Source organism: Adiantum capillus-veneris, chromosome 2, assembly GCF_014529385.1.
Source record: "Adiantum capillus-veneris isolate H3 chromosome 2, ASM1452938v2, whole genome shotgun sequence".
Lineage (NCBI taxonomy): Eukaryota > Viridiplantae > Streptophyta > Polypodiopsida > Polypodiales > Pteridaceae > Adiantum > Adiantum capillus-veneris.
Genome location: NC_140932.1, coordinates 166,016,187 through 166,040,178, shown reverse-complemented (window position 1 = coordinate 166,040,178; position 23,992 = coordinate 166,016,187). Strand labels below are relative to the sequence as shown.

Sequence of the window (23,992 nt, the reverse complement as noted above, 5' to 3'; positions counted from 1 at the left end):
CCTGTATACGCATCCCAAGGCTCTCACAAAGCTCCCCTGGTGTTCCCTTGCAATGTAGGTGCGAAACCCTAAACCTGCAGAAAAACAAGCAGGCTGTAATTCTCTATTTTGGATCATTTTTAGCGGAGCGGCCTACACGTATCCCAAGGGCTCCCGCACACAATGGGACAATTCCCCTGTGAATTGGACGAGTTTTCACGCGAGAGAACTCTCCAAACTCGCAATCTTCGCGATGGAACTGTGCATACCTGTGGGGGATTACTAGTTAGCTAATCCGGTTCCTGTTCAAAAGGCTCTTGCCTTGGCAAACGCGCATAAACCCCCAGAACTACACATATTCATCTGAGTAGCCCAACTAGTGAGGCATTACCATATGTGCCAAAGGGGGGAGAGAGATGCACGAGAGCAAATCATCGCGCTACATGAGACAGAGGAGAAGGCAAGCTTTCCATTAAAGCTGTCAACCTGCACCCACTACTCACACACACACTTTAGGTCACTGAATGAACAAAAATCAGCCCCCTCTCTCTCTTGGGCGCCCCCTCCAGCTGAGGTGCCCTGCAGGTTGCTCTACAACTGCCAAGTGTCCAATTTGCCCCTTTGAGTTAATTCCTTAGTTCCCACTCACTTATAAAGTTGTAGGTGACTTTCCGAGTGGCCCAGATTTCATTTGGGGCACACAGAGTTCCATACTCATCAGAATTCAGTGCTAACAGATCCGACCAGTCCCAGACTAACCGACCTAGACTCCCGATGTGAGAAACCTGTTCGGCCGCAATCGTTTCACACTGGCCATGCAATGTCCACTTGCACCTTTTCAAGGGTTTCGGGAAAAACAGGTAAAAATATAAATAAATAAAAAATAAGTAGCACATATTTAAAGAAGGAAATAGGAAAAATACACCTCCTGTTGACAGCCTGTGTCGCTTGGAGGTTTCAGCATACAACCAAAAGCTCCCCAGACATCCCGTCTTCGTCATTTCGAGGTTATCAAGCATACAACGAAACGCTCCCCAAACATCCCCTTTGCGTCGTTCCAAGGTTTAGACAATACCAAAACAACATTTTTCACTACTCCAATTGGGAGTAAATCACCAAGCACTGAACAATTGAAATCATCACCAAGACACGTTTAAAATAGATACCATTTATTTCAAACAAATTCCAAACAAAATCACCAAATAAGTTCTCAAACAAAATTCAAAAAACTACTAAATCAAAATGAAAACGCATTCTCAATGCCAGTCGAACTCGAAAAGACGACTGGCTTTCCATTTTGAGACTTGCACCAAAAATTAGAGCTAGGTTTGTTAGGTGCAGCAGAATGAATGTTTGAACTTTGCTCAAGATGAGTGCTCCGAACTGTGCTCAAGGATTCCTTTTACTTACGGAAGGGAGAGCCTTCCGTTCCTTTAGTGAGAGAGTGCAATGATCACAAACAAAGTGAATGGACACTGTGCATGAAAGTGTATGAGACTGAGAGATAGAGAGAGAAGAGAAATACGACACCAGGGACGTTGTAAAACCCTCCTCCAAAGGCCCCACTCTCTATGGCGAGAGCGGTCTACTTATGATTGCACAAATCTCTACAATGCTTTGACTTGCTGATGATGTCGACGACGATGACGACGACGACGAGACAGGCTGAAATCTGAAAACGCTAAGGGCTGAAATCTGCAAATCTTCTATCTGCTGAATTCTGACTCTGTGTTGGTGACGATGTCGATGGGCGACGATGCAACGACCAAGCCCTGAAAACGAAGATGCTAAAATCTGCATTTCCGGGCTGAAACTGACCGTGCAGCGAGTGTCACGTGACACATCCCAACCCTATGTGTCCGTGGACAAGCTACACCATAACAGGGTTTCCGTCAAAGTCCAGTCAAGTTAGATTAGAAGTGATCTGGCACTTTTGTGAGTCTATTCGTAGACGGTGCATGCCGAGTCACTTAGAGTAGATACATATCCTCTGGTTGCATAAGCATAAGCATAAGCATTTCCATCAGATTCCATCAAAGTCAGTTTGGGGATTTTTCAGATGACTTTAGCTTATTTTTTCCCTATATTTAACATTTTTCACTTATTTATTAAGTGACTTTTGTTGGGTACTCAGTAGGGCAAATTGGGTAAGTTAATTTATAAGCAAACCCAAGTTAGCACAAATCGACAGATGAGCCAAGGAGCACAGCATGCTACCAAGCAACACGTGTTCACTCCCTCTCTCAGCAAGACCCTCTCCAAGCATCTTGGTGAGGCCCATTTCCCCCGCATCATCCTCAACTTGGGATCGCCCATTTCTCTGGTTGCCTTAGCGTTTTTCCTCCCATGCAGAGATCGCCAGCAAGCAGTGAGAGCTAGCGTTTTCGCCTTGGTCAGATCAGCGTTTTTAGCAACTACTAACGCCATACAAACCTCAGCCAATTCAGCGTTTTCATCAAGCAATTTGCAGCAGATCACCATAGCCGGGTAAGGAGTTATTAAGCACTTGAAAACCTGCAAATTTCAGCAAGAAAAACTCTGCTGTCCCAGCGTTTTTCAGCAAGGAACTTTCCCCCAAAAACGCAGCTAAAGAGCAGATGACAGCAGCGTTTTTCATCATCTTTTCAACCCCGACAAAACAGTCATTTTTTCAGCCATTAAAACAGCGAGAAACAGTCATTTTCAGCCACCAAGAAAGTCACAGATTTCAGCCTAAGTCGCCGTCGTCGTCATCGACATAGTCCCATTGCATCAATCCATTGCATTCGCATTGTACGTTTTTGTGCAATCAAGTAGACCACTCTCGCCGACGAGAGTGGGGCCTTCGGAGGAGGGTTTTACAACCTCTCCGTGTCGTATCTCTTCTCTCTCCTTCTCTCAGTCTCATTCACTTGCATGCACAATATCCACTCACTTTGTTCGTGATCATAGCACTCTCCATAAGACAGAAAGCTCTCTCTTTCCCTAAGAACTAAAAGGAACCTTGAGCAATAAAGATCACTAATCTTGAGAAAATACAACATTCATTCCGCTGCACCTTACATTGGTATGAGAGCTTTGGAAGTGTTCTGCATTACTCAAGGAAAAGAACCACAATAATTTTTTTGCTTGTTGCGATCGCACGAACCCAAGTTTACTTGGGCATGGCGATTCCTAATCGTGTTTTGTTGAAGAGTGACAGGAATCCCAAGAAAGAAGGGCTTGTCCAACCTCCCCTTGTGTCTCTTTTCACTCATTGAGAGCGGACCGTGCACTTAGCGGCCGGCCAATCGACGTGAGGTGGGAAAAATCAACCTTGGCGTGAGCGCAAGGCCGCCAAGGGGTGCGCCCGCAGAAAAGGGTAGAACTTGGGTGAAGAGAAGATCCTTCTCAACACGATTTGCAAGCTCAAGAACCTCAAGATCCTCAAGAACCCAAGATTCTCCCGAATCAAGGACCTCAAGAACCTCAAGACCCTCAAGAACCAAGTTCCTCGAGAGCTTAAGACCCCAAGATCATAGTGCATGGTCATCACCCGAAGCGGCATGGATACTTCGCATTCAGGTGATGAGTACGAGAGAGGCGACGAAGGATTCTCCCCACCAGGAGATTTTTCCAACCCTCCCCCTTCGCCATCTACACCAGACCCTATGGAGGCAATGGTCAAGCAGATGCTGGCCATGATGGATAGACAGGAAGACAAGCGCCTTGCCTTAGAACGCGAGCGCCTTGCTCAGGACCGTGAGCGCGATGACAAAATTGCAAGAATGACCACAGATCAAGCAGCCAAGGACCGCGAGCGCGACGAAAGAAACGCAAGATTTTCCGCACAACAAGAAGAAAATCGGCTTGCTCTCAAACGAGAGCGCGCTGAACGAAATGAACGAAAAGCAGAAAAGGAGGCCGAGCGTAAAGCTCAAAGGGAGCTTCGCAATCAAGAATTTATTGCCCAACTCCTCGCCTCGAAGACCGAACCACCCAAAGATCGTGGGAGTTCGTCAAGTGGCGCAAGCCACGATGCGGATTCACACAATCCAGTCACAGAGAAGTTGACTTTCAGTAAGTATGACGGTAAGATGGATGCTACTGTTATTCATTCTTGGTTGCATCAATTTAATGCTTATTTTGCGACAACTAAGAAAACAGGCAATAGCAAAGTTTTGACGGCAGCTATGTACCTTGCCGGTGATGCCATAAATTGGTACCAGGCATGGCAAGAGGCACAGCTAGCCGCGCACCTAGAGGCAGCCGACGATCTCACGCCCCTCTCTTTTAGTTGGGCTGATTTCCAAGACAAGCTCAAAGCGCGGTTTATGCCACCTCAGTATCTTGCACGATTGAAGGACGATTGGCGAGCTCTCAAGCAAAATGGTATGCCGGTTATGTCTTTCTCTAATCGTGTTTTGCAGCTTGGCACTCAATTATGCAAATCGGATGCGAAACGCAAGGAGGCATTTCTTTACGGATTGGACAAGTATCAAGTATGATGTCGAGGTACTCGATCCCATCGATCTCAACAAAGCGGTAGCAATTGCTCTCGCCCACGAGATGAAGCACAACAAAGGAAAGCCTAAGGAAAACAAGACTTCTCAAGGAACCCCGCAGAAGTCTCAGAACACATAGAATGGTAAGAACGGAAAGAACGGTAAGAATGGTAATTCTTCTAGCCCTTCTTCCTCTAATTCCTCGGAAAAGAACTTTAACAATGAATCTAAGGGTAAAGCTAAAGCACCTGCAAAACCTAAGCTAACCCATGATGAAAAAGCTTCACAAGGAATTATAGGAGGATACATCACAGCTGAAGAACAAGTGATTTATGCTAAAGAAGGTAGATGTTTTCAATGTCACATTAAGGGTCACATTAAGAAAAACTATCCTAAGACAGTCCCACCTAAAGAACCAAAGGCACCCGCAACTACCACAAACTCTATCACAACACAACCTGCATCTTCTCATGACTCTGACACACACATTGATGAATCTCTCATGAAGTGTTATGGTCATGTAAAAGGACAGCGTTTTACCATATTGTTTGATCCAGGCAGTATGCATGATGTCCCCCTCTTGTTGAGAGAGCCCGCCTAGAGGTTAGTCAGAAATCTCCTATCGAGGTTTCTGGCTTCGCTCCTGGTATGGACTCTCTCATCACGAAGGAGTGCCTTGATGTGATGTTTACCGTTCAACAAGCTTCTTTTCGTAGGAAATTTCTTGTGTCTCCTCTCTCAGGATGTGATATGATTTTAGGCATGAAATGGTTTCGTGAACTGAACCCTCTCGTTGATTGGGAGGCTCTAACTCTCACTTTGCATGCCAAAACAGATTCCCCCCTCATCATTCGTGCTGAGGAGGGCTTGCATTCTTTGCCTCTCATCTCGCATGTGCAGGTAAAGCGTGAATTACGACGAGGAGCACAAGCGGCATTCATATATGCCGCCCCAGTTTCCCAGAGCATTCAAGCTCCAGGTAAGTATTCGGAGTTGTTTACGAAATTTAAACATCTCTTTTTGCAAGATGATCTTCCACCTCGTCTCCCACCGAAGCGGCCGGAGGACCACCGCATCGAGCTTATGGAGGGAGCGTAGCCGGTCAGTAAGACTCCCTACCGTTTGAACAAGTCACAGGAGGAAGAGTTAGAGCGACAACTCACAGAGTTGGTGGCTAGAGGATTCATACGTCCTAGTGTAAGTCCTTTTGCTGCCCCTATTTTGTTCGTTCGCAAGAAGGAAGGTTCGTCTCGTTTGTGTGTTGATTACAGCGCATTAAACAAGATGACCGTCAAGAACAAGTTTCCGATGCCTCGCATTGAGTATATCTTGGATAGGCTCAATGGGGCAAAGGTTTTCAGCAAGGTCGATCTCAAAAGTGGGTACCATCAGGTACGGGTATTCAAAGGCGACATTTTCAAGACTGCCTTTCGCACCGAGCGAGGGCAATGGGAGTATATTGTTATGCCTTTTTGATTGACAAGAGCCGTGGGTACATTCAATCGTCTCATGGTAGGTCGTTTCGGCGACATGGTAGGTGTATGTGTGTTCATCTTTTTAGATGATATTCTCATTTTTTCTGCATCGTGGGAACAACATGAAATGGATGTTGAAAGGGTATTAACTCGTTTGGATGAGTGTCAGTTGTACATTGTAGCTAAGAAGTCTGAATTTTTTCTTACTGAAGTCACTTATCTGGGTTATATCATTTCTACAGAAGGCGTCAAGCTAGACCCCGCGAAGGTGGAACAGGTTCGTAATTGGGATTTGCCCAAAACTGCATATGATGTGCGTTCTTTTCATGGTTTATGTCAAGCATATAGTTCGCACATAGAGAATTTTGCACGCATTGCTGCACCTACGACTGATGTTTTGAAAGGGGTAAAGACTCGTCGTCAGCGCGTCGACTTGCCCGAGGCAGCCATTGAGGCTTTCGCAACTCTCAAGGTTATGGTGACAGAAGCACCGTGTCTTATCTTAGCCTCTTGGGATGATCCCTTTGAGGTATGGACGGATGCGAGCAATGTCGCCATAGGCGCTGTGCTCCAGCAGCATGGTCGTCCTGTAGCTTTCCTTAGCGGGAAGCTCAATAGTGCGGAAAAGAATTATTCAGTTTATGATAAAGAACTTTTGTCTGTCATTCACTCTCTTAAGCATTGGAAGCATTTTTTGTATGGTAGAGAGTTTACAGTGCGCACAGATCATCAAGCCCTCAAGTGGCTACAGTCTATGCCTAGTGCACATTGGAGTGATCGCCAAGCGTGGTGGTCACACAATTTTTTGAGCAATTTGGCGGTTTGATTTAGTATGTGCCTGGAAAAGCTAACCCTGTTGCAGATGCGTTGAGTCGCAAAGGACAGATTTTGTCTCTTGAGTCAAGAACCATATTTTGTATACAGGGTGAGTCTTTTGACAGCATGAAGAATCAGTATGCAGATTCGGAGTTTGATAAGTATTGGTTGCAAGCTCTTGCTTCCTAAGGGCCCAGCAACAATCTCATTCGTGATGGATTGTTATTTTTTCGTCAGCATCTATCTGTGTTGCCCTCTCTCAGGCCAGTCATATTGCATGATGCACATGACTCTCTCACGGGTGGGCACAGGGGTATGAACACATTGGAAAAGATTGAACGATTTTTCTATTGGCCTAAAATGCGAAAAGATGTGTTTAGTTATGTCACACATTGCACTATATGTCAAAAAGTAAAAGCTCCTCGGGGTAAGCAGCAAGGCCTCTTGCTTCCGCTGCTTATTCCCAAGTGACCTTTTCAAGATATCTCTATGGATTTTGTGACTAACTTACCACCAAGTCAGCATTCAAGGAACACTCAATGTTTAACTATTGTTGATCGTTTCAGCAAATTCTGCATGTTGATTCCTTGTAAGGCCACAGTTACTGCACAAGATGTTGCACGATTGTTCATAAAGCATTGGTACCCCCTCTGGGGTTTGCCAAAGTCCATTGTTTCAGATAGGGATGTTAAGTTTACGTCCAACTTTTGGCGTGCACTCTTTGAAAATTTTGGCACAGAGTTAAATTTTTCATCCGCTTTTCATCCACAGTCAGATGGTCAAACGAAAATTTATAATCATTTGGCTTTTGATGTGTTGAAGTCTTATGTTCATGATCAGCAGTCTCAATGGGAGCTCTTTCTCCCATTGGTACAGGCTATTCTCAATGATTCATTCTCTTCTGCTATTGGTCGAACTCCGTATGAGGCAGCTTTTGGCCGCCGATTCCAGTCATTGTTGACTCGATCGGTCAGTCAAATGCCTGATGCCAATGCTGAGAGTCAGTCATTGGATGAGATTTCTGAGAGAGTGAAGCTTCGGCTAAGCAAGGCTCAAGAATCTTATTCTCGATAGGCTAACAAGCATCCTCAGGAGGTCTCGATCAAGGAAGGAGATTGGATGTATCTACGAATTATGAAACAGCGTCTCAAGCAAGTTGGAAAGAAATGTCCTAAGTTATCTTTTCGTATGTATAGTCCATTTCCAGTCATCAAAAAGATTAATGAGGTTCAATGAAATTGAAGTTGCCTAACTCATGGTCAATGCACAACGTTTTTCATGTTTCTTGGTTGAAAGTGTTTCACGGAACACCTCCAAAGGACGTTTCGGAAGAAGAAGAACCGGAGATCATCGATGAAGTAGAAGTCATGGAGCCGGAGCAAGTCTTGTTGCATCGGTTTCTTCATGGTTCGAAGAAACAAGTACGACAATATTTTTTGAAGTTCAAAGATCGAGGAACCCATGAAGCGGTGTGGGTAGACGAAGAGTTCTTCAAGGATTATCCAGAGTTGTTGGCAGACTACAAGGAAGCCATGCAGCTCGGTACCAGTACCTCACTTTAAAAAGGAGGGGATTTCACGTGACACATCCCAACCCTATGTGTCCGTGGACAAGCTACACCATAACAGGGTTTCCGTCAAAGTCCAGTCAAGTTAGATAGAAGTGATCTGGCACTTTTGTGAGTCTATTCGTAGACCGTGCATGCCCAGTCACTTAGAGTAGATGCATATCCTCTCGTTGCATAAGCATAAGCATAAGCATTTCCATCAGAGTCGGTTTGGGGATTTTTCAGATGACTTTAGCCTTTTTTTTCCCTATATTTAACATTTTTCACTTATTTATTAAGTGACTTTTGTTGGGTACTCAGTAGGGCAAATTGGGTAAGTTAATTTATAAGCAAACCCAAGTTAGCACAAATTGGCAGATGAGCCAAGGAGCACAGCAGGCTACCAAGCAACATGTGTTCCCTCCCTCTCTCAGCAAGACCCTCTCCAAGCATCTTGGTGAGGCCCATTTCCCCCGCATCATCGATTGCCCATTTCTCTGGTTGCCTTAGCGTTTTTCCTCCCATGCAGAGATCGCCAGCAAGCAGTGAGAGCTAGCGTTTTCGCCTTGGTCAAATCAACGTTTTTAGCAACTACTAACGCCATACAAACCTCAGCCAATTCAGCGTTTTCATCAAGCAATTTGCAGCAGATCACCATAGCCGGGTAAGGAGTTATTAAGCACTTGAAAACCTGCAAATTTCAGCAAGAAAAACTCTGCTGTCCCAGCGTTTTTCAGCAAGGAATTTTTCCCCAAAAACGCAGCCAAAGAGCAGATGACAGCAACGTTTTTCATCATCTTTTCGACCCCGACAAAACAGTCATTTTTTCAGCCATTAAAACAGCGAGAAACAGTCATTTTTAGCCACCAAGAAAGTCACACATTTCAGCCTAAGTCGCCGTCGTCATCACCGTCGTCGTCATCGGCATAGTCCCATTGCATCAGTCCATTGCATTCGCATTGTACATTTTTGTGCAATCAAGTAGACCACTCTCGCCGACGAGAGTGGGGCCTTCGGAGGAGGGTTTTACAACCTCTCTGTGTCGTATCTCTTCTCTCTCCTTCTCTCAGTCTCATTCACTTGCACGCACAATATCCACTCACTTTGTTCGTGATCATAGCACTCTCCATAAGCCAGAAAGCTCTCTCTTTCCCTAAGAACTAAAAGGAACCTTGAGCAATAAAGATCACTAATCTTGAGAAAATACAACATTCATTCCGCTGCACCTTACAGCGAGGAACTACTGCGGGAAGGTGAGGTCTACGAGGTTCGGGACTTGATCGGCGGTGTCTAAGGGCTAAAAACTGAAAATGCTTATGGTTCTTGATGTTCCGTCGCGGTAAATCTGCAAAACGCTAGGACTGATCTGCAAATAAAAAACGCTAGGGCTGAAAATGGCTCTGTTGTCGCCGGATGGCCTGCAACTGCAAAACGCTAGGTCTTTTGTTGAGTCTTCTGTCGCCAGGGATCTGCAAGTGCAAAAACGCTGGCTGATCTGGTCCAAAACGCTAGGTGGTTGCTGTGGAGCAAAAACGCTAGGCTTGGGGTTCTGCTGAGAAGCTGCCTATTGAGCGTGTGCTCATGCTGCCTCTTCTGCCAAAAAGTGCTAGTCTAGGTTTGCTTATATACAAACTTACTCGATTTTCCCTACCTACTTTCCAACAAAAGTCACTTAAAAATAATAAGTGAAAAATGTCAAAAATAGGTAAAATAGGCTAAAATCACTTCCCCTGATGGATTCTGATGGGAATGCTTGTGATCATGCTGTGTGCAACCAGAGGATATGCATCTACACTAAGTGACTGGACATGCACGGTCTGCGAACAAACTCACAAAAGTGTCAGATCACTTGCTAATCTCGACTGACTGGACTGAACTGAACTCTTGCTATGTTGTAGCTTGTCCACGGACACATAGGGTTGGATGTGTCACGTGACATCCCCTCCTTTTCAAAGTGAGGTACTGGTACCGAACTGTATGGCGTCGAGGGAGATTGCCAATAGTATCCGGAATCCTGGAAGAGACTCTTCGCAGGCCCACTCTGATGTGTGGGTCATGCGGTACTTGAACTTCATAAAGGTCTGCAACGCTTGCTTCTTTGGGCCGCGCCGAAAGCGACAGTCTTTTGTGGCTCCTTCGATGCTTCAACTTCGTCGAGTGTCATGCTTCTTTCTTCTTCAAGAATCTCCATGGCTGAAAATTCTTGAACCCATTTCCAACACAAAACCATGAACATACCTATTCCATGTACAGTGAGTGGAAAAAATCTTGTCTTCCTCAAAGACTGTGCATGCAATGTAGATGAACAAATAGACGGAGTGCCAAACCGTTCACCACACACACGCAAACAATGAGATCGAATCTGTCTCTTTTGATCTAAAGAAATCAACTGTGGCAATTCACAACGGAAATGCCCATGCTTGGTGCTCATACTTTCATGTGCTCTTTCTATGAATGTGTCATGCCAAGGAAGAGACATGGAATGTGACTTCCTTACATACATACGTTTCAGCTTTTCATGAAAAATCTGCATACATCCTTGCTCATCCATGAGTGAAACGTGCTCAACATACAATATGTCATGCCTAGGAAAAGGGATCACATAAAGATGCTGACGAAAATACAGGAAACGATCGCGAATGAAACACTCGAACAATGCATGTTGACCAATCATGCGAACACATAGTACTTCCTGTGAGGGTTCTTTGGACCTAGGCTCGAGAGCCAAGATCGGTTCTTCTTGAAGAGGTTCTTGGGACCTAGGCTCGAGAGCCACGATCGGTTCTTCGTGACTGATTGAATCTGCAACGAGGTTAGCTTCGCTAGAAACAGTATCAACTAACACATCATCCTTGTGAACAATCACATCATCTTCATGCAAATCATCATGCTTGTCATTGTCATCCAAATCATCATGCTTATCATTGTCATTCAAATCATCATCATGCAAATCATGTGTGTCATGGTTTGGAGAAGAAGAGACTGAGAGAGTCTCCTTCTCCTGATTCTGTGCAAAGTGCGCCTGCACTTGAGAAAATAGTCGCAACATCTCTTCCATGTGTCGGTCGTTCATTGCCTTTCTTGCTTTCTTCTCGCGATCAAATTCGGCTTGTCTTTCTTTGTTTTCTGCTTGTCTTCCGTCGCACTCACGATCCAATTTGGTTTGCTTACTTTGGCTTCCAAGCGTGCTTGCTCGCGCTCACGCGCTATGGCTGCCATTCTTTCTTCGTGTTCACGCTTCATTTCTGCTTTTCTTTCTGCTCTTCTTGCTTCGCGTTCTAACTTCCTGTCCATAAACATCTGCTCCAACTCCTCCATAGGAGTTAGTGCAATCCTTGGTGTGGATGGGGAAGAGGGAGGGTCGGAAAAACCTCCTAGAGGGAAAAAATTCTTCTTCGCCTCTCTCATGCTCATCACCTCCCAGCGAAGTATCCATTCCGCTTCGAGTGATGACCATCCACTGAAGTCTTGGGTTCTTGTGGGTTCTTGTGGTCTTGGGTTCTTAAGTTCACGGGGAACTTGGGTTCTTGGGAGTCTTGGGTGCTTGGGTGCTTGAGTGTCTTGAGGTTCTTGCGGTTCTTGAGGTTCTTGGGTGCTTCTTTCGCATGCAATCTGTGTTAGAGAAGGATCTTCTCTTCACCCGAGTTCTGCTCTTTTCCGCGGGCGCACCCCTTGGCGGCCTTGCGCTCACACCAAGGTTGCTTTTTCCAACCTTATATCGATTGGCCGGCCGCTAAGTGCACGGTCCGCTCTCGATGAGTGAAAAGAGGCACAAGGGGAGGCTGGACAAGCCCTTCTTTCTTGGGATTCTTGTCACTCTTCAAAAACACGATTAGGAATCGACACGCCCAAGCAAACTTGGGTTCATGCGACCGCAACAAGCAAAAAAAAAATTCTTGTGATTCTTGTGGTTCTTTCCTTGAGTGATACATAACACTGTCAAAGCTCTGATACCAATGTTAGGTATAGCGGAATGAATGTTTGAACTTTGCTCAATATGAGTGCTCCGAACTGTGCTTATAGATTCCTTTTACTTACGGAAGGGAGAGCCTTCCGTTCCTTTAGTGAGAGAGTGCAATGATCACAAACAAAGTGAATGGACACTGTGCGTGAAAGTGTATGAGACTCAGAGATAGAGAGCGAAGAGAAATACGACACTAGGGACGTTGTAAAACCCTCCTCCGAAGGCTCCACTCTCTATGGCGAGAGCGGTCTACTTATGATTGCACAAATCTCTACAATGCTTGGACTTGCCGACGATGAGGACGACGACGAGACGGGCTGAAATCTGAAAACGCTAAGGGCTGAAATCTACAAATCTTCTATCTGTTGAATTCTGACTCTATGTTGGTGATGATGTCGATGGCGACGATGCAACAACGACGTTGTGAAAACGCAGATGCTGAAATCTGCATTTTCCGGGCTGACACTGTAAACCTTGCGGAAACTGACCGTGCGGCAAGGAATTGATGCGGGAAGGTGAGATCTGTTAAGTATGGAGCCTGATTTACCCTTTGTAATTTTCTGTGGTAAAAGTGCACATTTGTAAGGCCCCCATTATGAGGAGAAGCCATCGTGAGTGAAGGAAAATCACTCACCGGAAACCAAAATTTTCACGAACAAGAATCAGGGGCAACTTTAAAGGAATATTCTTCGCCGGAATATTATGGCCGGACGGCGGCCGGAAAGTGGTCGGAAAACAATCGGTCGGTTGGCCAGTGGCCGGTAGTCAATGGCCGATGGCCGGTGGTCGGAAGTCAATGGCCGGTGGCCGGTGGCCGAATTCAAGAGCGGACTTGTCTTCTCAAGGGCGGCCACACATGGGCGGATTGGAGGGTCCGATTTGGACTTATTCGCACAAGGGCAGCTACACATGGCTGTCTCTCATAAGAGAGGGCAACCCTTTTGGTCTATAAAAGGAGGCCATTTCTACACACATTTCATAGTGTGAAGTTGATGCAACAAGGTGAGTGTGAGGTGGTGAGAGTGAAGCAAGGCGGGAGCTCCATTAAGGGTATAATCCCTTTGTAAATTACTTCTTGTTTTGAAGTACTAAAGCCATTGAGTGGCTGCTTTCCCGTGGACGTAGCCCACATTGGGTGAACCACGTATATCGTGTGTACTCTCTCTCTCTCTCTCTCTCTCTCTCTCTCTCTCTACTCTATAATCTCGTGTATGTAAATCTGTCTCTCTCCATTAAGTAATCTACTCAATTATCTATTTAGCTACGTCTTATTTCCTAACAACTGGTATCAGAGCAAGGTTTGCTCGTAGCTAAATTATCTCAAGGAAAGATTTCCTTGAATTGAGTGGGAGTTATGGCGGAGAAAGGGAAGCTCAAGATTGAGAAGTTCAACGACAAAAACTACCAACATTGGAAGATGCAGATTGAAGACTATCTCTACCAGAAGGACCTCTATTTGCCACTAAGTGGTCTTGCGAAGAAGCCCGCAACAATGACAGATGAAGCATGGATTGTCCTTGATCGAAAGGCACTAGGAACAATCCGGTTAAGCTTGGCGTCAACGGTGGCCTTCAATGTTTCGGAGATGAAGACCACGGAGGACTTGATGAAGTCACTTGACGACTTCTACGAGAAACCATCGGCATCCAATAAGGTATTTCTTATGAAGCGCTTGTTCAATCTAAAGATGGCAAAGAATGGTTCAGTTGCAGAACACCTAAATGACTTTAACACAAACATAAGTCAACTTCGATCAGTGAAAATCAATTTCGATGACGAAGTGCGAGCTCTCCTTATACTATCATCTCTACCAGATAGTTGGGACAGCCTTGTGATGGCTGTAAGTAATTCTATCTCTGGCACAAGTACTCTTAAGTTTGATGATGTTGTGGGTGTTCTCCTAAGCGAGGAAATGCGAAGGAGAAGCACAGGAGAATCATCAAGTGCTGCACTATCAGTGGAAACAAGAGGAAGGCTTAAGGAGAGGTTCAAAAACCAAAAGGGTCGTGATCGCTCAAGGCGGAGCAAGTCACGCACAAAGTCAATTCTTGAATGTTGGAACTGCGGCAAGAAAGGCCACGTCAAGAAGGATTGCTGGTCCAAGAAGAAGAAGGAGACAGAGTCTCAAGACAACAAGCCAACATCGGAGGCCAATGTGGCAGGTAAAGTAGAGCAAGATGCTCTAATTCTCTCATTAGACAATGTGTCTAATTCCTGGATAGTAGATTCCGGGGCTTCATTCCATGCGACACCACACAAGCAACATTTCCAAGACTACACTAAAGGTAATTTTGGGTATGTATACTTGGGAGATGATGAAGCTTGTGAGATTGTCGGCAAAGGTACAGTTTCTGTCAAAACTGCTAATGGAAATGAATGGAAGCTTAAAGATGTTAGGCATGTTCCTTCTCTTCGCAAAAATTTGATCTCTACAGGACAATTGGACGATGAAGGTCACAACATTGCATTCGGAAACAAACGGTGGAAGATCTCAAAGGGATCTTTGGTGGTTGCCAAGGGTGAAAAAGTCGGTACACTTTACTTGTGTACTGTTAGCACGCAACCTTCAGCTTGTGTAGCAACTACAGAAGTTGACAGTGCGGTGTGGCACTACCGACTTGGGCATATGAGTGCCAAAGGAATGCAAATCCTTCAAACAAAGAAGCTTCTACCAGGTTTGAAAGAAGTGGACTTAGAGTTCTGTGAAGATTGTGTTTATGGTAAACAAAAGAGGGTAAAATTTCAAAAATCAGGAAATGAAAGAAAAAATAAAAAACTTGAGTTGGTTCATTCTGATGTTTGGGGTCCTGCAAGTACACCATCACTTGGTGGCTCATTGTACTATGTAACATTCATAGACGATGCGACTAGAAAAACATGGGTTTATGTCATGAAGAATAAATCCGATGTATTTTCCATATTTCAAAGGTGGAAAGCCTTTGTGGAGAATGAAACAAGTACCAAGGTTAAATGCCTCAGATCCGACAATGGAGGCGAATATTGCAGCCAAGCTTTTGAAAGCTTTTGTGCTAGCAATGGCATTCGGAGGCAAAGGACAACCCCAAGGACACCTCAACAAAATGGGATTTCGGAAAGGATGAACAGGACAATCATGGAACGAGCACGAAGCATGCGGCTACATGCAGGCCTACCGCTTGAGCTTTGGGTAGAAGCTGTAAGTACGTCTGTGTACTTAATCAATCGGTCACCCTCAACGGCATTGGATGGGGGAGTTCCAGAAGAGGCATGGACAGGTAAATCGGTGAATTATGCATTTCTCAAAGTGTTTGGGTGTGAGGCTTTCATGCACATAAATAGAAGCCTAAGATCAAAGTTAGATGCAAAGTCCAAAAAGTGTTTCTTCATTGGCTATGGAGAAGGAGACTTTGGGTATCGCCTATGGAATCCTGAAGATGGTAAAATCTTAAGGAGTAGGGATGTAATTTTTAACGAACAAAATATGTACAAAGATTACTTGGAAAGAAAACAAACAAAAGAAACAGGTGATGAGTACATGGAGCTTGAGGACGGTGAAGACTCAAGGACTGCAAACGGTGATAATGTGCAACAACGTCAACCAAATGAGGAGCCTCAACCTATTCCCCGAAGATCTACAAAAGCAAGTAGACCTCCAGAAAGGTTTGTTCCTTCCTTCAACCATCTCTTGATCTCAGATTCTGGAGAGCCGGAATCATATGAAGAAGCTATGCAACATGAATCCAAAGAAGAATGGACGAAGAGCATGCAAGTGGAGATGGACTCACTACATCACAACCAAACATGAGAGTTAGTTGAGTTGCCTAAAGGTAAGCGGGCACTTCAAAACAAATGGGTGTACAAGATAAAGGAAGAAGAAGGTGGGAAGAAAAGGTACAAGTCTAGGCTTGTGGTAAAAGGTTTTTCTCAAAAGAAAGGTATTGACTTCAATGAAATATTTTCTCCTGTTGTAAAAATGAACTCAATTAGGCTTGTCTTAAGCCTTGTGGCTGCTCATGATCTAAATCTCGAGCAAATGGATGTAAATACGGCATTCCCTCACGGTGACTTAGAGGAGGAAATCTACATGCTTCAACCAAAGGGGTATGAAGTAAAAGGTAAGGAGAAAATAGTTTGCAGATTAAAGAAGAGCTTGTATGGTTTAAAGCAAGCATCAAGACAATGGTACTTGACGTTTGATTTGGATCATGGATTCACAAGATGCAACTCGGATCACTGCGTCTACACGAAGAATTTGGGAGATGGGAAATTCATCATCCTAATGTTGTATGTTGATGACATGTTGATTGCAAGTGCTAACATGCAGGACATCAAAGACCTAAAAGAGGAGCTGTCCAAATCTTTTTCAATGAAAGATTTAGGTGCTGCAAAGAGGATACTTGGTATGAAAATATCAAGGGACAGGACGAAGAAAACAATAAAGCTATCTCAAGAAGATTACATCAAGAAGGTACTAGAAAGGTTTGCAATGCAAAATGCAAAACCAGTTTCTACACCTTTGGCTGGTCATTTTAAACTAACGAAGGATATGTGTCCAAAGACACAAGAGGAGATAGCCTATATGTCTAAAGTTCCATATGCTGCAGCGGTAGGTTCTCTAATGTATGCTATGGTCTGGACAAGGCCAGACATTGCACATGCAGTGGGAGTTGTGAGTAGGTTCATGGACAACCCAGGTAAAGAGCATTGGCAAGCTGTGAAGTGGATACTTAGGTATCTAAAGGGACAACAACAAATGCTTTGTATTTTGGAGGAACTGATATTTTTCTAGAAGGGTATGCTGATGCAGATATGGCAGGTGACAAAGATACTCGAAGGAGCACTACTGGCTATGTGTTCACGGTTGGAGGCACAGCAGTAAGCTGGGCTTCAAAGCTGCAGAAAGTGGTTTCACTTTCTACCACGGAAGCAGAGTATGTAGCAATGACGGAGGCAAGCAAAGAAATTCTGTGGCTTCACAGATTCTTAGAAGAGCTTGGATTCAAACAAGACAATTGTGTCTTGTACAGTGATAGCCAAAGCGCTATCCATCTTGCGAAGAACTCAGCCTTTCATTCAAGGACAAAGCACATTGAGGTGAGATATCACTCCATACGCACTCTTTTGGAAGAGGGACAACTAAAGCTAGGAAAGGTGCATACAAGTGAAAATCCTGCAGACATGTTTACAAAGGTGGTCAACAAGGAGAAGTTGAGCTTTTGCTCATCTTCAATCGGCATTCAAGGATAAGAAGCCAAAATGGAAAGCAGTCACAGGTTTGGTTTGGAGATCAGTCTCCAAGTGGGAGATTGTTAAGTATGGAGCCTGATTTACCCTTTGTAATTTTCTGTGGTAAAAGTGCACATTTGTAAGGCCCCCATTATGAGGAGAAGCCATCGTGCGTGAAGGAAAATCACTCACCGGAAACCAAAATTTTCACGAACAAGAATCGGGGGCAACTTTAAAGGAATATTCTTCGCCGGAATATTATGGCCGGACGGCGGCCGGAAAGTGGTCGGAAAACAACCGGTCGGTTGGCCGGTGGCCGGTAGTCAATGGCCGATGGCCGGTGGCCGATGGCCGAATTCAATGGCCAGTGGCCGAATTCAAAAGCGGACTTGTCTTCTCAAGGACGGCCACACATGGGCGGATTGGAGGGTCCGATTTGGACTTATTCGCACAAGGGCGGCTACACATGGCTGTCTCTCATAAGAGAGAGCAGCCCTTTTGGCCTATAAAAGAAGGCCATTTCTACACACATTTCATAGTGTGAAGTTGATGCAACAAGGTGAGTGTGAGGTGGTGAGAGTGAAGCAAGGCGAGAGCTCCATTAGGGGTATAATCCCTTTGTAAATTACTTCTTGTTTTGAAGTACTAAAGCCATTGAGTGGCTGCTTTCCCGTGGACGTAGCCCACATTGGGTGAACCACGTATATCGTGTGTACTCTCTCTCTCTCTCTCTCTCTCTCTCTCTCTCTCTCTACTCTATAATCTCGTGTATGTAAATCTGTCTCTCTCCATTAAGTAATCTACTCAATTATCTATTTAGCTACGTCTTATTTCCTAACAAGATCAGCGAGGTTCGGGACTTGATCTGCGGTGTCTAAGGGCTAAAAACTGAAAACGCTTATGGTTCTTGATGTTCCGTCGTAGTAAATCTGCAAAACGCTGGGGCTGATCTACAAATAAAAAACGCTAGGGCTGAAAATGGCTCTGCTGTCACCGGATGGCCTGCAACTGCAAAACGCTAGGTCTCTTGTTGAGTCTTCTATCGCCAGGGATCTGGAAGTGCAAAAACGCTGGCTGATCTGGTCCAAAACACTAGGTGGTTGTTGTGGAGCAAAAACGCTAGGCTTGGGGTTCTGCTGAGAAGTTGCCTGTTGAGCGTGTGCTCCTGCTGCCTCTTTTGCCAGAAAGTGCTAGTCTAGGTTTGCTTATATACAAACTTACTCGATTTGCCCTACCTACTTTCCAACAAAAGTCACTTAAAAATAATAAGTGAAAAATATCAAAAATAGGTAAAGTAGGCTAAAATCACTGGAAAATTCCCCTGAAGGATTCTAACAGATTCTGATGGGAATGCTTATGATCATGCTGTGTGCAACCAGAGGATATGCATCTACACTAAGTGACTGACATGCACGGTCTGCGAACAAAAGTCAAAGACACAAAAGTGCCAGATCACTTCTGACTGGACTGAACTGAACCTTGCTATGTTGTAGCTTGTCCACGGACACATAGGGTTGGATGTGTCACGTGACAAGGTTTCTTCCTAAATTTATAGCCAACTGTAACAAACTGCTGAGGTGTCGACCTACTGAAGAACGGAGCTACCGGCCGAGGGGCCTAAACCCTAAGAAGAACAAGTAACAGAAGAAGTCCTACCGACTTATGGGGACGCCATTCGATGGAGCCCCAAGTGACAGGATTAAAATAAAGCAGGACCTGCACACATACACGCAAAAATTGATGACGTGGCATATTTTTGAAGATTGCGTTGGCATGATGACGTGGCAAGCTGTACGGATTTCCGCGTTTTGCGCTAGCTGATGACGTGCCAGGCTGTACGGATTTCCGTGATTTACGCTCTTTTTGGCTTTGCTTTTGGACCAGATGCTTTTGAGTTTGAAGGCTTTTTACTATAAACTGCTTTTGGGCCTAGGGCCTTTAAATATGAGGTTAGGGCTCATTCTCTTGCATGCTTCCTGGAGAAGGTGCAGAGTCTGGAGTACCGGCTTGTACTTTGATGATGCAATATAAAGAAATACCGAAAGGGGCGCCAAGGTTTGGGGCCAATACTCTCTGGGGTGGAATTTCGCCACTCCGTGTCGCGTGTCGACTCTCTCTTTCAGTTCAGTTGTTATTGAAGTGCTAAAAGTTTGTTCAGTCTGCTCTTTTCTATTGGCACGTGGTGCCCGTCTTGTGACACCAACCGCAGCATGGTCCAAAAGCTCTTGAATGATCGAAACTAGCTTGATCAGACAGTGTTCTTGTAGCGGTGATGATAGTCCCAAGATATAGCAATCACACTGGGCCTCCAAGGTTATCGGCTTGAGAAGAGCACCTGCTGAGAGATGTCAAGAAATTTCAAGTTGTAATCTGCTAGGGTTTTCGTGGCAAGCATTTCAGGCTACCCCACTCTGCTAGAAGCTGCACTCCGAAGGAAAATGTTTGAAGGCATGTAACTTCGGCCAAAAGTTTTCTTGAAGCTTGCCAAGTCCTTGAAGTGTGCGGCTTGGTAGCTATAGATATCCACCACTTCATGGCACTGCCTCTAAGAAAAACAGTGGCTCAAAACAAAAATCTTTGATCCTTCTCTTGCAAGTGATCTTGGGTTCTTCATGGCTTATGCCCCATAAGCCAGAGCCATGAAGACGGAACTGCGCCTGATGCACGATGGACTAAGGGTGGGGGTGGCTAGTAACTCTGGGGCAACAACGAAGATTTTTCATAAAAAATTCTCAAAAAAAAAGAAAGTGCCATCTTGCTCTGTCTGCTCTTTGGTACGACCGATATGCTTTGAAAAAAGCACACGCCTGAAGCTCTGATACCACTGTAACTGGACGGGCAGCACGTGCCAACGGAAAAGAACAAACTAAACAACTTTAAGCACTTCAAACTACACTAAACTGAAAGAGATGCACAATGAGGAGTAGCGGAGTTCCACCCCAAAAGAGCACTGGTCCCAAACCCTGGCGCCCCTTTCAGTATTTCTTTATATTTCTTCAACATGGTACAACTCCCATTGCTTTGCTCTGCTCTACATCTCCTGCGAGTAGACTGTTAGGGTGAGAGCCCATGGGTCTTATTTAAAGACACTAGGCCCAAAAGCAGTTTACATGAAAAGAATTTAAGTTCTAAAAGCATCTGGTCCCAAAAGTATGGAGTCCAAAAAGCTATCAGCGTGTTTCACAGAAATCCGTACTGCCACGTCGGCAGCCTATCAGTATAAATTGCGGCAATCCGTGCAGAACCACATCAATATGTCAACGTGAATTGCGGCAATCATACAGTACCACGTCAGCACGTCAGCGCAAATTGCAGTCATCCGTACAGGCATGCCACGTCATCAGCTTCATATGCAATTGACTATTTGTGCGTGTGTGGGTGGGTCCGACTTTATTATGATTGTCTTTGGGTCACTTGGGCCCCATCGGACGGGGGTCCCAAATTTGGTAAGACTTTCATTAATTTGGCCCCCACTTAGCGAGGGCCTGTAAGTTGGTGAAAACTTCCTCTGTTGCTTCTTCTTAGGGTTTAAGCCCCTCGGCCGGGGTCCGTAGGTTGGCTCTGTTCTTCAGTGGCTTGACACGCCAACAATTTGTGATAGTCTACAACAGATCAGCCTCAGCGTTTTCAGATTTCAACCCTTTCCCTCGCCGGAACCGGCTCGGATCTACATTCGCTAGCCTCTTCGTTGCAGTCCGGTACTTCGGCAACCCATCGAGCCTCTCCTCGGCCATTTCCTCGCCGGCATTGAGTGCTTCCATTGCTGTCCATCATCGGCATCGTCAAGATCTGCGTTTTCAGCCCTTCATTTCTCTCACATCGGGAGCACAAATCAGCCCCAGATCTACCCCTTGGTGGCCATCAGCAATTCTACATCGAGACGGATCGAAAGGTGCACCAAATCAACCCCGGAGGTGCTTCATCTTGAAGAGTTACTGAGGCGACATTCTCCATTCGAGTCAGTAGAGTTTGCACTTGAGGTATGCATGTGTGTACATTCCATTTACGCAATCTAAAGCAAATACCACATTGACAGCCGTGTGGGGGGCCCTTAAGAGGGTTGGTTGGGACCCAAGTGGGTCTCTCTCTCTCTCTCTCTCTCTCTCTCTCTCTCTCTCTCTCTCTCTCTCTCTCTCTCTCTCTCTCATTCCCTCTCTTCAGGGAAAGAGGAAGGAAACATCATTCTAGCTAAAAGCAATCACTAACGCAAGCAAAAGAAGTAAAAGATAGGTGGAAGTGTAAAACCTAGATCTTCATCATTTCAATTCCGCTGCACCTGACATTTAAGTTGCAAGAGGTTTTTTTCTTTTAAAACTCTAACCCCTTAGGCTCCATCGGCCATCTTCTAGGTTCAATTTCTCTTGTCCCCTTGGCCATTCCTTTCTAGTTGGATATGCCACATCATCACTTTGTGACAGGAACAATAAAAAGTGTTTAATATGTATTTTCGGGGACAGGCAAATAGTTCAAGTATAATACAGAATGTATTTATCGGTTATTTACTATACACGGTTGTACCATTCAAATGATGGTAGTAAGTTTTGGTGCCATTGGCCTTTTGGTATATCAATAGAATATTCATTCTCTCTCTCTCTCTCTCTCTCTCTCTCTCTCTCTCTCTCTCTCTCTCTCTCTCTCTCTCGTCCAGCTGCTACGGAGAGACGAGCCCAGATGATGGCTGACATCTACCACATTTTATATCCCCTATTAGCACAGGATGGAGCTAGCCAGCTTGATGCATCTACATGAATGCACTACCCTCAGCATATAGACATGCACATATCCCTAGTACTAGAGCTCCATCCCCCTCCACATAGATCCCATCATACACCAGGGACCAGTTTGGACTGTTTTGTCTTTCCCGATAGATGGAGGACACACACATATATACTTGATTTGACTAATAGGCCGACTTTGGCCTCATATAGACGATAAAAATCTCTCTCTCTCTCTCTCTCTCTCTCTCTCTCTCTCTCTCTCTCTCTCTCATACACAATGTACACCTGAACGTGCTCCTTTGGATCGACTGCCACCGACTGTACTGACCAATTGTTATTGCAAAGGCTAATGTGAGGATCAAGAGAGTGAGCTAAAGAGGGAGCCATGCCACCAGTTACAAAAAACTGCTGAGGAGTAGCCCCATGTACACTTCTATCAATGCCGTTGACGGAGCTTTCTGACACATCAGTATACAACATTTCTTCGCAGCTACCATGCCAAAGGCGGCAGCTGTAAGATGTGATCCGTGCCTCTGCCAATAGTAGGCGTACTGAGGTACCTGATGCCAGTTTGAGCTCTGCCACAGTCCTACCAGCAACATCCGAAAAATTGCAGATTCTCTGAGCCAAATTTGTCCTGCAACTTTGGAGCTTGAAGTGGCTTCACCTCTTCGAGGCCCCTTGCGGAGCAATCGACCTGTAAACATATCCTGCTTGGCCTTGACTGAAGACCAAAAGGCTGATGCCATAATGATTTTGCATAGAGCTTGCTCTGTCTGCTTTCTAATCTTCGAGTAACCTTCACAAACGAGCAGGCAGGCGGCTTTAACGAGGACGCCATTGCCTCCATGCAAGCTTCAAAAGTATCTGGATCACCAAAACGTTGTACAAGGAAAGGCAGAGTGTAATTGGTTCATATTCTTTAGCAAGAAAACTTTGCAGAGTGGATCTTATGTCAGTATGGTGGACAAAAAATTGAGCTCCGTGCTCGGAGTGCTCAGTGAAAAATTAAGCTAAAAATATTAAAGTTTAGCTTTGAAATTACCCAACATTGAGTCTGAGTCTTTTCAAAAGCCCCAGTAGTCTAGTAGAGCTTGAGTGTCAAAGGCATCTTCTAGAATAGCCTCTAATCATAAGCTTTGATTGGCACTCTCGTCTGTGGACAATCTTGGTTGATGATTCGCCAGAACCAAGAAAAATATACTTTTTTGACTTTGGTCCCTAGGCCAAGCTAACGTCTCATCGACTTTGGAGCACCGCAAAACAATTTATAGCGGAGAAGAATTCAACATGCACATAATAATGCTCACTAAGCTTTTGGAAAAGTGAATCTAATTTTTAGAATAGACAACCAAAGTGATGGTGTGTAAATGAGCAATTTAATTTCAAAATCAAGGTATTGATGTGTTTCTTGAAAATCATAGTTATGAAAATTGAGTAAACTTATTGCAAAGACAAGTTATAAAAAATTGAGTAAACTTACAAGTTATTATTGATAGATTTAGGATGGATTAGTGAGAGCAGCACAATGATTAGAAATGCATCACCGCGGAACACTTGAGACCCAAAGTTTTTTGAGTTGGACTATTCTAAAAACCATGTATAGCCAAGTAAGAATGACTCTTTTTATACCAAGCATGTGGAGCTTGCTTTGAGCCATACAAAATCTTCTTAAGCATGCACACCTTGTTTTGTTCCTTTTGAACAAAACCTCGAGGCTATGCTACTTGCACTTCCTCATGCAAATCATCATTCAAAAATGTAGTCTTTATGTCTATTTGATGTACATTCCAACCATTATGAGCCGCCAATGCTCAAATGCTACT

The 23,992-nt window shown here is 44.7% G+C and overlaps 1 pseudogene across 1 annotated transcript in view; it reads right to left on the bottom strand.

Moving 5' to 3' along the window:
• LOC147464011 (protein NDH-DEPENDENT CYCLIC ELECTRON FLOW 5-like) overlaps positions 1-23,155 on the bottom strand; it is a 59,780-nt pseudogene extending 36,625 nt beyond the window's left edge. The window contains exon 1 of the transcript XR_015185556.1: positions 22,452-23,155. The product of XR_015185556.1 is annotated as a protein NDH-DEPENDENT CYCLIC ELECTRON FLOW 5-like (transcript). The remainder of the gene's footprint in view (positions 1-22,451) is intronic.
• Positions 23,156-23,992: the final 837 nt, after the last annotated feature.